This window comes from Myotis daubentonii, chromosome 17, assembly GCF_963259705.1.
Source record: "Myotis daubentonii chromosome 17, mMyoDau2.1, whole genome shotgun sequence".
NCBI classification, from domain to species: domain Eukaryota; kingdom Metazoa; phylum Chordata; class Mammalia; order Chiroptera; family Vespertilionidae; genus Myotis; species Myotis daubentonii.
In genome coordinates, this window is record NC_081856.1 from 303,748 (window position 1) to 316,455 (window position 12,708).

A 12,708-nucleotide genomic window follows, 5' to 3' on the forward strand; every position below is an offset into this window, starting at 1 on the left:
TAGTAAGAATCTATTTACGTGTACTTGAGATGTTTATTACACGTTCTTAATCATTTCTGGGAACTCTCATTGTGTATTTTAACAGTTTTACCACAATTAGACAGTTTGCTTAGAAGTATTTACTGTAACCGCCACCATTTTAACTGATTCACACAAAAAAAAACGCCAAAGCCAATCCTCGTAAATTGTAAACACAAAAACTATTCTCGTGATTCAAAGGCTTTAGACACCAAATCTGAGCTCTGTAAACATGAACTCTTAATAATTGAAAGCACAGTCCCGTGAAAATGCCACCCGAAGTACCCGGACTTGTAAACATTACCAGTATTTTCGTCATTTCACAGCTTTCCACTGGAAACCTCCGTGATTGAATTCGACAGTAAATGTAGTAAGAATCTATTTACGTGTACTTGAGGGGTTTATTACACGTTCTTAATCATTTCTGGGAACTCTCATTGTGTATTTTAACAGTTTTACCACAATTAGACAGTTTGCTTAGAAGTATTTACTGGAACCGCCACCATTTTAACTGATTCACACAAAAAAATACGCCAAAGCCAATCCTCCTAAATTGTAAACACAAAAACTATTCTCGTGATTCAAAGGCTTTAGACACCAATTCTGAGCTCTGTAAACATGAACTCTTAATAATTGAAAGCACAGTCCCGTGAAAACGCCACCCGAAGTACCCGGACTTGTAAACATTACCAGTATTTTCGTCATTTCACAGCTTTCCACTCGAAACCTCCGTGATTGAATTCGACAGTAAATGTAGTAAGAATCTATTTACGTGTACTTGAGGTGTTTATTACACGTTCTTAATCATTTCTGGGAACTCTCATTGTGTATTTTAACAGTTTTACCACAATTAGACAGTTTGCTTAGAAGTATTTACTGGAACCGCCACAATTTTGACTGATTCACACAAAAAAAACGCCTAAGCCAATCCTCCTAAATTGTAAACACAAAAACTATTCTCGTGATTCAAAGGCTTTAGACACCAATTCTGAGCTCTGTAAACATGAACTCTTAATATTTGAAAGCACAGTCCCGTGAAAACGCCACCAGAAGTACCCGTACTTGTAAACATTACCAGTATTTTCGTCATTTCACAGCTTTCCACTGGAAACCTCCGTGATTGAATTCGACAGTAAATGTAGTAAGAATCTATTTACGTGTACTTGAGATGTTTATTACACGTTCTTAATCATTTCTGGGAACTCTCATTGTGTATTTTAACAGTTTTACCACAATTAGACAGTTTGCTTAGAAGTATTTACTGGAACCGCCACCATTTTAACTGATTCACACAAAAACAAGCCAAAGCCAATCCTCCTAAATTGTAAACATAAAAACTATTCTCGTCATTCCAAGGCTTTAGACACCAATTCTGAGCTCTATAAACATGAACTCTTAATAATTGAAAGCACAGTCCCGTGAAAACGCCACCCGAAGTACCCGGACTTGTAAACATTACCAGTATTTTCGTCATTTCACAGCTTTCCACTTGAAACCTCCGTGATTGAATTCGACAGTAAATGTAGTAAGAATCTATTTACGTGTACTTGAGGTGTTTATTACACGTTCTTAATGATTTCTGGGAACTATCATTGTGTATTTTAACAGTTTTACCACAATTAGACAGTTTGCTTAGAACTGTTTACTGGAACCGCCACCATTTTAACTGATTCACACAAAAAAAATGCCAAAGCCAATCCTCCTAAATTGTAACCATAAAAACTATTCTCGTGATTCAAAGGCTTTAGACACCAATTCTGAGCTCTGTAAACATGAACTCTTAATATTTGAAAGCACAGTCCCGTGAAAACGCCACCAGAAGTACCCGTACTTGTAAACATTACCAGTATTTTCGTCATTTCACAGCTTTCCACTGGAAACCTCCGTGTTGAATTCGACAGTAAATGTAGTAAGAATCTATTTACGTGTACTTGAGGTGTTTATTACACGTTCTTAATGATTTCTGGGAACTATCATTGTGTATTTTAACAGTTTTACCACAATTAGACAGTTTGCTTAGAACTGTTTACTGGAACCGCCACCATTTTAACTGATTCACACAAAAAAAATGCCAAAGCCAATCCTCCTAAATTGTAACCATAAAAACTATTCTCGTGATTCAAAGGCTTTAGACACCAAATCTGAGCTCTGTAAACATGAACTCTTAATATTTGAAAGCACAGTCCCGTGAAAACGCCACCAGAAGTACCCGTACTTGTAAACATTACCAGTATTTTCGTCATTTCACAGCTTTCCACTGGAAACCTCCGTGTTGAATTCGACAGTAAATGTAGTAAGAATCTATTTACGTGTACTTGAGATGTTTATTACACGTTCTTAATCATTTCTGGGAACTCTCATTGTGTATTTTAACAGTTTTACCACAATTAGACAGTTTGCTTAGAAGTATTTACTGGAACCGCCACCATTTTAACTGATTCACACAAAAAAAAACGCCAAAGCCAATCCTCCTAAATTGTAAACACAAAAACTATTCTCGTGATTCAAAGGCTTTAGACACCAAATCTGAGCTCTGTAAACATGAACTCTTAATAATTGAAAGCACAGTCCCGTGAAAATGCCACCCGAAGTACCCGGACTTGTAAACATTACCAGTATTTTCGTCATTTCACAGCTTTCCACTGGAAACCTCCGTGATTGAATTCGACACTAAATGTAGTAAGAATCTATTTACGTGTACTTGAGGGGTTTATTACACGTTCTTAATCATTTCTGGGAACTCTCATTGTGTATTTTAACAGTTTTACCACAATTAGACTGTTTGCTTAGAAGTATTTACTGGAACCGCCACCATTTTAACTGATTCACACAAAAAAAAGCCAAAGCCAATCCTCCTAAATTGTAAACATAAAAACTATTCTCGTCATTCCAAGGCTTTAGACACCAATTCTGAGCTCTGTAAACATGAACTCTTAATAATTGAAAGCCCAGTCCCGTAAAAATGCACCCGAAGTACCCGGACTTGTAAATAGTACCAGTATTTTCGTCATTTCACAGCTTTCCACTGGAAACCTCCGTGATTGAATTCAGCAGTAAATGTAGTAAGAATCTATTTACGTGTACTTGAGGGGTTCATTACACGTTCTTAATCATTTCTGGGAACTCTCATTGTGTATTTTAACAGTTTTACCACAATTAGACAGTTTGCTTAGAACTTTTTAGTGGAACCGCCACCATTTTATCTGATTCACACAAAAAATACGGCAAAGCCAATCCTCCTAAATTGAAAACATAAAAACTATTCTCGTGATTCAAAGGCTTTAGACACCAATTCTGAGCTCTGTAAACATGAACTCGTAATAATTGAAAGCACAGTCCCGTGAAAACGCCACCCGAAGTACCCGGACTTGTAAACATTACCAGTATTTTCGTCATTTCACAGCTTTCCACTGGAAACCTCCGTGATTGAATTCGACAGTAAATGTAGTAAGAATCTATTTACGTGTACTTGAGGTGTTTATTACACGTTCTTAATCATTTCTGGGAACTCTCATTGTGTATTTTAACAGTTTTACCACAATTAGACAGTTTGCTTAGAAGTATTTACTGGAACCGCCACAATTTTGACTGATTCACACAAAAAAAACGCCAAAGCCAATCCTCCTAAATTGTAAACACAAAAACTATTCTCGTGATTCAAAGGCTTTAGACACCAATTCTGAGCTCTGTAAACATGAACTCTTAATAATTGAAAGCACAGTCCCGTGAAAACGCCACCAGAAGTACCCGTACTTGTAAACATTACCAGTATTTTCGTCATTTCACAGCTTTCCACTGGAAACCTCCGTGTTGAATTCGACAGTAAATGTAGTAAGAATCTATTTACGTGTACTTGAGATGTTTATTACACGTTCTTAATCATTTCTGGGAACTCTCATTGTGTATTTTAACAGTTTTACCACAATTAGACAGTTTGCTTAGAAGTATTTACTGTAACCGCCACCATTTTAACTGATTCACACAAAAAAAAACGCCAAAGCCAATCCTCGTAAATTGTAAACACAAAAACTATTCTCGTGATTCAAAGGCTTTAGACACCAAATCTGAGCTCTGTAAACATGAACTCTTAATAATTGAAAGCACAGTCCCGTGAAAATGCCACCCGAAGTACCCGGACTTGTAAACATTACCAGTATTTTCGTCATTTCACAGCTTTCCACTGGAAACCTCCGTGATTGAATTCGACAGTAAATGTAGTAAGAATCTATTTACGTGTACTTGAGGGGTTTATTACACGTTCTTAATCATTTCTGGGAACTCTCATTGTGTATTTTAACAGTTTTACCACAATTAGACAGTTTGCTTAGAAGTATTTACTGGAACCGCCACCATTTTAACTGATTCACACAAAAAAATACGCCAAAGCCAATCCTCCTAAATTGTAAACACAAAAACTATTCTCGTGATTCAAAGGCTTTAGACACCAATTCTGAGCTCTGTAAACATGAACTCTTAATATTTGAAAGCACAGTCCCGTGAAAACGCCACCAGAAGTACCCGTACTTGTAAACATTACCAGTATTTTCGTCATTTCACAGCTTTCCACTGGAAACCTCCGTGTTGAATTCGACAGTAAATGTAGTAAGAATCTATTTACGTGTACTTGAGGTGTTTATTACACGTTCTTAATCATTTCTGGGAACTCTCATTGTGTATTTTAACAGTTTTACCACAATTAGACAGTTTGCTTAGAACTTTTTAGTGGAACCGCCACCATTTTAACTGATTCACACAAAAAATACGCCAAAGCCAATCCTCCTAAATTGTAAACACAAAAACTATTCTCGTGATTCAAAGGCTTTAGACACCAATTCTGAGCTCTGTAAACATGAACTCTTAATATTTGAAAGCAGTCCCGTGAAAACGCCACCAGAAGTACCCGTACTTGTAAACATTACCAGTATTTTCGTCATTTCACAGCTTTCCACTGGAAACCTCCGTTTTGAATTCGACAGTAAATGTAGTAAGAATCTATTTACGTGTACTTGAGATGTTTATTACACGTTCTTAATCATTTCTGGGAACTCTCATTGTGTATTTTAACAGTTTTACCACAATTAGACAGTTTGCTTAGAAATTTTTAGTGGAACCGCCACCATTTTAACTGATTCACACAAAAAAAATGCCAAAGCCAATCCTCCTAAATTGTAAACATAAAAACTATTCTCGTGATTCAAAGGCTTTAGACACCAATTCTGAGCTCTGTAAACATGAACTCTTAATATTTGAAAGCACAGTCCCGTGAAAACGCCACCAGAAGTACCCGTACTTGTAAACATTACCAGTATTTTCGTCATTTCACAGCTTTCCACTGGAAACCTCCGTGATTGAATTCGACAGTAAATGTAGTAAGAATCTATTTACGTGTACTTGAGGGGTTTATTACACGTTCTTAATCATTTCTGGGAACTATCATTGTGTATTTTAACAGTTTTACCACAATTAGACAGTTTGCTTCGAAGTATTTACTGGAACCGCCACCATTTTAACTGATTCACACAAAAAAATACGCCAAAGCCAATCCTCCTAAATTGTAAACACAAAAACTATTCTCGTGATTCAAAGGCTTTAGACACCAATTCTGAGCTCTGTAAACATGAACTCTTAATAATTGAAAGCACAGTCCCGTGAAAACGCCACCCGAAGTACCCGGACTTGTAAACATTACCAGTATTTTCGTCATTTCACAGCTTTCCACTCGAAACCTCCGTGATTGAATTCGACAGTAAATGTAGTAAGAATCTATTTACGTGTACTTGAGGTGTTTATTACACGTTCTTAATCATTTCTGGGAACTCTCATTGTGTATTTTAACAGTTTTACCACAATTAGACAGTTTGCTTAGAAGTATTTACTGGAACCGCCACAATTTTGACTGATTCACACAAAAAAAACGCCTAAGCCAATCCTCCTAAATTGTAAACACAAAAACTATTCTCGTGATTCAAAGGCTTTAGACACCAAATCTGAGCTCTGTAAACATGAACTCTTAATAATTGAAAGCACAGTCCCGTGAAAATGCCACCCGAAGTACCCGGACTTGTAAACATTACCAGTATTTTCGTCATTTCACAGCTTTCCACTGGAAACCTCCGTGATTGAATTCGACAGTAAATGTAGTAAGAATCTATTTACGTGTACTTGAGGGGTTTATTACACGTTCTTAATCATTTCTGGGAACTCTCATTGTGTATTTTAACAGTTTTACCACAATTAGACAGTTTGCTTAGAAGTATTTACTGGAACCGCCACCATTTTAACTGATTCACACAAAAAAATACGCCAAAGCCAATCCTCCTAAATTGTAAACACAAAAACTATTCTCGTGATTCAAAGGCTTTAGACACCAATTCTGAGCTCTGTAAACATGAACTCTTAATATTTGAAAGCACAGTCCCGTGAAAACGCCACCAGAAGTACCCGTACTTGTAAACATTACCAGTATTTTCGTCATTTCACAGCTTTCCACTGGAAACCTCCGTGTTGAATTCGACAGTAAATGTAGTAAGAATCTATTTACGTGTACTTGAGGTGTTTATTACACGTTCTTAATCATTTCTGGGAACTCTCATTGTGTATTTTAACAGTTTTACCACAATTAGACAGTTTGCTTAGAACTTTTTAGTGGAACCGCCACCATTTTAACTGATTCACACAAAAAATACGCCAAAGCCAATCCTCCTAAATTGTAAACACAAAAACTATTCTCGTGATTCAAAGGCTTTAGACACCAATTCTGAGCTCTGTAAACATGAACTCTTAATATTTGAAAGCAGTCCCGTGAAAACGCCACCAGAAGTACCCGTACTTGTAAACATTACCAGTATTTTCGTCATTTCACAGCTTTCCACTGGAAACCTCCGTTTTGAATTCGACAGTAAATGTAGTAAGAATCTATTTACGTGTACTTGAGATGTTTATTACACGTTCTTAATCATTTCTGGGAACTCTCATTGTGTATTTTAACAGTTTTACCACAATTAGACAGTTTGCTTAGAAATTTTTAGTGGAACCGCCACCATTTTAACTGATTCACACAAAAAAAATGCCAAAGCCAATCCTCCTAAATTGTAAACATAAAAACTATTCTCGTGATTCAAAGGCTTTAGACACCAATTCTGAGCTCTGTAAACATGAACTCTTAATATTTGAAAGCACAGTCCCGTGAAAACGCCACCAGAAGTACCCGTACTTGTAAACATTACCAGTATTTTCGTCATTTCACAGCTTTCCACTGGAAACCTCCGTGATTGAATTCGACAGTAAATGTAGTAAGAATCTATTTACGTGTACTTGAGGGGTTTATTACACGTTCTTAATCATTTCTGGGAACTCTCATTGTGTATTTTAACAGTTTTACCACAATTAGACAGTTTGCTTAGAAGTATTTACTGGAACCGCCACCATTTTAACTGATTCACACAAAAAAATACGCCAAAGCCAATCCTCCTAAATTGTAAACACAAAAACTATTCTCGTGATTCAAAGGCTTTAGACACCAATTCTGAGCTCTGTAAACATGAACTCTTAATAATTGAAAGCACAGTCCCGTGAAAACGCCACCCGAAGTACCCGGACTTGTAAACATTACCAGTATTTTCGTCATTTCACAGCTTTCCACTCGAAACCTCCGTGATTGAATTCGACAGTAAATGTAGTAAGAATCTATTTACGTGTACTTGAGGTGTTTATTACACGTTCTTAATCATTTCTGGGAACTCTCATTGTGTATTTTAACAGTTTTACCACAATTAGACAGTTTGCTTAGAAGTATTTACTGGAACCGCCACAATTTTGACTGATTCACACAAAAAAAACGCCTAAGCCAATCCTCCTAAATTGTAAACACAAAAACTATTCTCGTGATTCAAAGGCTTTAGACACCAATTCTGAGCTCTGTAAACATGAACTCTTAATATTTGAAAGCACAGTCCCGTGAAAACGCCACCAGAAGTACCCGTACTTGTAAACATTACCAGTATTTTCGTCATTTCACAGCTTTCCACTGGAAACCTCCGTGATTGAATTCGACAGTAAATGTAGTAAGAATCTATTTACGTGTACTTGAGATGTTTATTACACGTTCTTAATCATTTCTGGGAACTCTCATTGTGTATTTTAACAGTTTTACCACAATTAGACAGTTTGCTTAGAAGTATTTACTGGAACCGCCACCATTTTAACTGATTCACACAAAAACAAGCCAAAGCCAATCCTCCTAAATTGTAAACATAAAAACTATTCTCGTCATTCCAAGGCTTTAGACACCAATTCTGAGCTCTATAAACATGAACTCTTAATAATTGAAAGCACAGTCCCGTGAAAACGCCACCCGAAGTACCCGGACTTGTAAACATTACCAGTATTTTCGTCATTTCACAGCTTTCCACTTGAAACCTCCGTGATTGAATTCGACAGTAAATGTAGTAAGAATCTATTTACGTGTACTTGAGGTGTTTATTACACGTTCTTAATGATTTCTGGGAACTATCATTGTGTATTTTAACAGTTTTACCACAATTAGACAGTTTGCTTAGAACTGTTTACTGGAACCGCCACCATTTTAACTGATTCACACAAAAAAAATGCCAAAGCCAATCCTCCTAAATTGTAACCATAAAAACTATTCTCGTGATTCAAAGGCTTTAGACACCAATTCTGAGCTCTGTAAACATGAACTCTTAATATTTGAAAGCACAGTCCCGTGAAAACGCCACCAGAAGTACCCGTACTTGTAAACATTACCAGTATTTTCGTCATTTCACAGCTTTCCACTGGAAACCTCCGTGTTGAATTCGACAGTAAATGTAGTAAGAATCTATTTACGTGTACTTGAGATGTTTATTACACGTTCTTAATCATTTCTGGGAACTCTCATTGTGTATTTTAACAGTTTTACCACAATTAGACAGTTTGCTTAGAAGTATTTACTGGAACCGCCACCATTTTAACTGATTCACACAAAAAAAAACGCCAAAGCCAATCCTCCTAAATTGTAAACACAAAAACTATTCTCGTGATTCAAAGGCTTTAGACACCAAATCTGAGCTCTGTAAACATGAACTCTTAATAATTGAAAGCACAGTCCCGTGAAAATGCCACCCGAAGTACCCGGACTTGTAAACATTACCAGTATTTTCGTCATTTCACAGCTTTCCACTGGAAACCTCCGTGATTGAATTCGACAGTAAATGTAGTAAGAATCTATTTACGTGTACTTGAGGGGTTTATTACACGTTCTTAATCATTTCTGGGAACTCTCATTGTGTATTTTAACAGTTTTACCACAATTAGACAGTTTGCTTAGAAGTATTTACTGGAACCGCCACCATTTTAACTGATTCACACAAAAAAATACGCCAAAGCCAATCCTCCTAAATTGTAAACACAAAAACTATTCTCGTGATTCAAAGGCTTTAGACACCAATTCTGAGCTCTGTAAACATGAACTCTTAATATTTGAAAGCACAGTCCCGTGAAAACGCCACCAGAAGTACCCGTACTTGTAAACATTACCAGTATTTTCGTCATTTCACAGCTTTCCACTGGAAACCTCCGTGTTGAATTCGACAGTAAATGTAGTAAGAATCTATTTACGTGTACTTGAGGTGTTTATTACACGTTCTTAATCATTTCTGGGAACTCTCATTGTGTATTGTAACAGTTTTACCACAATTAGACAGTTTGCTTAGAACTTTTTAGTGGAACCGCCACCATTTTAACTGATTCACACAAAAAATACGCCAAAGCCAATCCTCCTAAATTGTAAACACAAAAACTATTCTCGTGATTCAAAGGCTTTAGACACCAATTCTGAGCTCTGTAAACATGAACTCTTAATATTTGAAAGCAGTCCCGTGAAAACGCCACCAGAAGTACCCGTACTTGTAAACATTACCAGTATTTTCGTCATTTCACAGCTTTCCACTGGAAACCTCCGTGTTGAATTCGACAGTAAATGTAGTAAGAATCTATTTACGTGTACTTGAGGTGTTTATTACACGTTCTTAATCATTTCTGGGAACTCTCATTGTGTATTTTAACAGTTTTACCACAATTAGACAGTTTGCTTAGAACTTTTTAGTGGAACCGCCACCATTTTAACTGATTCACACAAAAAAAATGCCAAAGCCAATCCTCCTAAATTGTAAACATAAAAACTATTCTCGTGATTCAAAGGCTTTAGACACCAATTCTGAGCTCTGTAAACATGAACTCTTAATATTTGAAAGCACAGTCCCGTGAAAACGCCACCAGAAGTACCCGTACTTGTAAACATTACCAGTATTTTCGTCATTTCACAGCTTTCCACTGGAAACCTTCGTGTTGAATTCGACAGTAAATGTAGTAAGAATCTATTTACGTGTACTTGAGGGGTTTATTACACGTTCTTAATCATTTCTGGGAACTCTCATTGTGTATTTTAACAGTTTTACCACAATTAGACAGTTTGCTTAGAAGTATTTACTGGAACCGCCACCATTTTAACTGATTCACACAAAAAAATACGCCAAAGCCAATCCTCCTAAATTGTAAACACAAAAACTATTCTCGTGATTCAAAGGCTTTAGACACCAATTCTGAGCTCTGTAAACATGAACTCTTAATAATTGAAAGCACAGTCCCGTGAAAACGCCACCCGAAGTACCCGGACTTGTAAACATTACCAGTATTTTCGTCATTTCACAGCTTTCCACTCGAAACCTCCGTGATTGAATTCGACTGTAAATGTAGTAAGAATCTATTTACGTGTACTTGAGGTGTTTATTACACGTTCTTAATCATTTCTGGGAACTCTCATTGTGTATTTTAACAGTTTTACCACAATTAGACAGTTTGCTTAGAAGTATTTACTGGAACCGCCACAATTTTGACTGATTCACACAAAAAAAACGCCTAAGCCAATCCTCCTAAATTGTAAACACAAAAACTATTCTCGTGATTCAAAGGCTTTAGACACCAATTCTGAGCTCTGTAAACATGAACTCTTAATATTTGAAAGCAGTCCCGTGAAAACGCCACCAGAAGTACCCGTACTTGTAAACATTACCAGTATTTTCGTCATTTCACAGCTTTCCACTGGAAACCTCCGTGTTGAATTCGACAGTAAATGTAGTAAGAATCTATTTACGTGTACTTGAGATGTTTATTACACGTTCTTAATCATTTCTGGGAACTCTCATTGTGTATTTTAACAGTTTTACCACAATTAGACAGTTTGCTTAGAAATTTTTAGTGGAACCGCCACCATTTTAACTGATTCACACAAAAAAAATGCCAAAGCCAATCCTCCTAAATTGTAAACATAAAAACTATTCTCGTGATTCAAAGGCTTTAGACACCAATTCTGAGCTCTGTAAACATGAACTCTTAATATTTGAAAGCACAGTCCCGTGAAAACGCCACCAGAAGTACCCGTACTTGTAAACATTACCAGTATTTTCGTCATTTCACAGCTTTCCACTGGAAACCTCCGTGATTGAATTCGACAGTAAATGTAGTAAGAATCTATTTACGTGTACTTGAGGGGTTTATTACACGTTCTTAATCATTTCTGGGAACTCTCATTGTGTATTTTAACAGTTTTACCACAATTAGACAGTTTGCTTCGAAGTATTTACTGGAACCGCCACCATTTTAACTGATTCACACAAAAAAATACGCCAAAGCCAATCCTCCTAAATTGTAAACACAAAAACTATTCTCGTGATTCAAAGGCTTTAGACACCAATTCTGAGCTCTGTAAACATGAACTCTTAATAATTGAAAGCACAGTCCCGTGAAAATGCCACCCGAAGTACCCGGACTTGTAAACATTACCAGTATTTTCGTCATTTCACAGCTTTCCACTGGAAACCTCCGTGATTGAATTCGACAGTAAATGTAGTAAGAATCTATTTACGTGTACTTGAGGTGTTTATTACACGTTCTTAATCATTTCTGGGAACTCTCATTGTGTATTTTAACAGTTTTACCACAATTAGACAGTTTGCTTAGAAGTATTTACTGGAACCGCCACAATTTTGACTGATTCACACAAAAAAAACGCCTAAGCCAATCCTCCTAAATTGTAAACACAAAAACTATTCTCGTGATTCAAAGGCTTTAGACACCAATTCTGAGCTCTGTAAACATGAACTCTTAATATTTGAAAGCACAGTCCCGTGAAAACGCCACCAGAAGTACCCGTACTTGTAAACATTACCAGTATTTTCGTCATTTCACAGCTTTCCACTGGAAACCTCCGTGATTGAATTCGACAGTAAATGTAGTAAGAATCTATTTACGTGTACTTGAGATGTTTATTACACGTTCTTAATCATTTCTGGGAACTCTCATTGTGTATTTTAACAGTTTTACCACAATTAGACAGTTTGCTTAGAAGTATTTACTGGAACCGCCACCATTTTAACTGATTCACACAAAAACAAGCCAAAGCCAATCCTCCTAAATTGTAAACATAAAAACTATTCTCGTCATTCCAAGGCTTTAGACACCAATTCTGAGCTCTATAAACATGAACTCTTAATAATTGAAAGCACAGTCCCGTGAAAACGCCACCCGAAGTACCCGGACTTGTAAACATTACCAGTATTTTCGTCATTTCACAGCTTTCCACTTGAAACCTCCGTGATTGAATTCGACAGTAAATGTAGTAAGAATCTATTT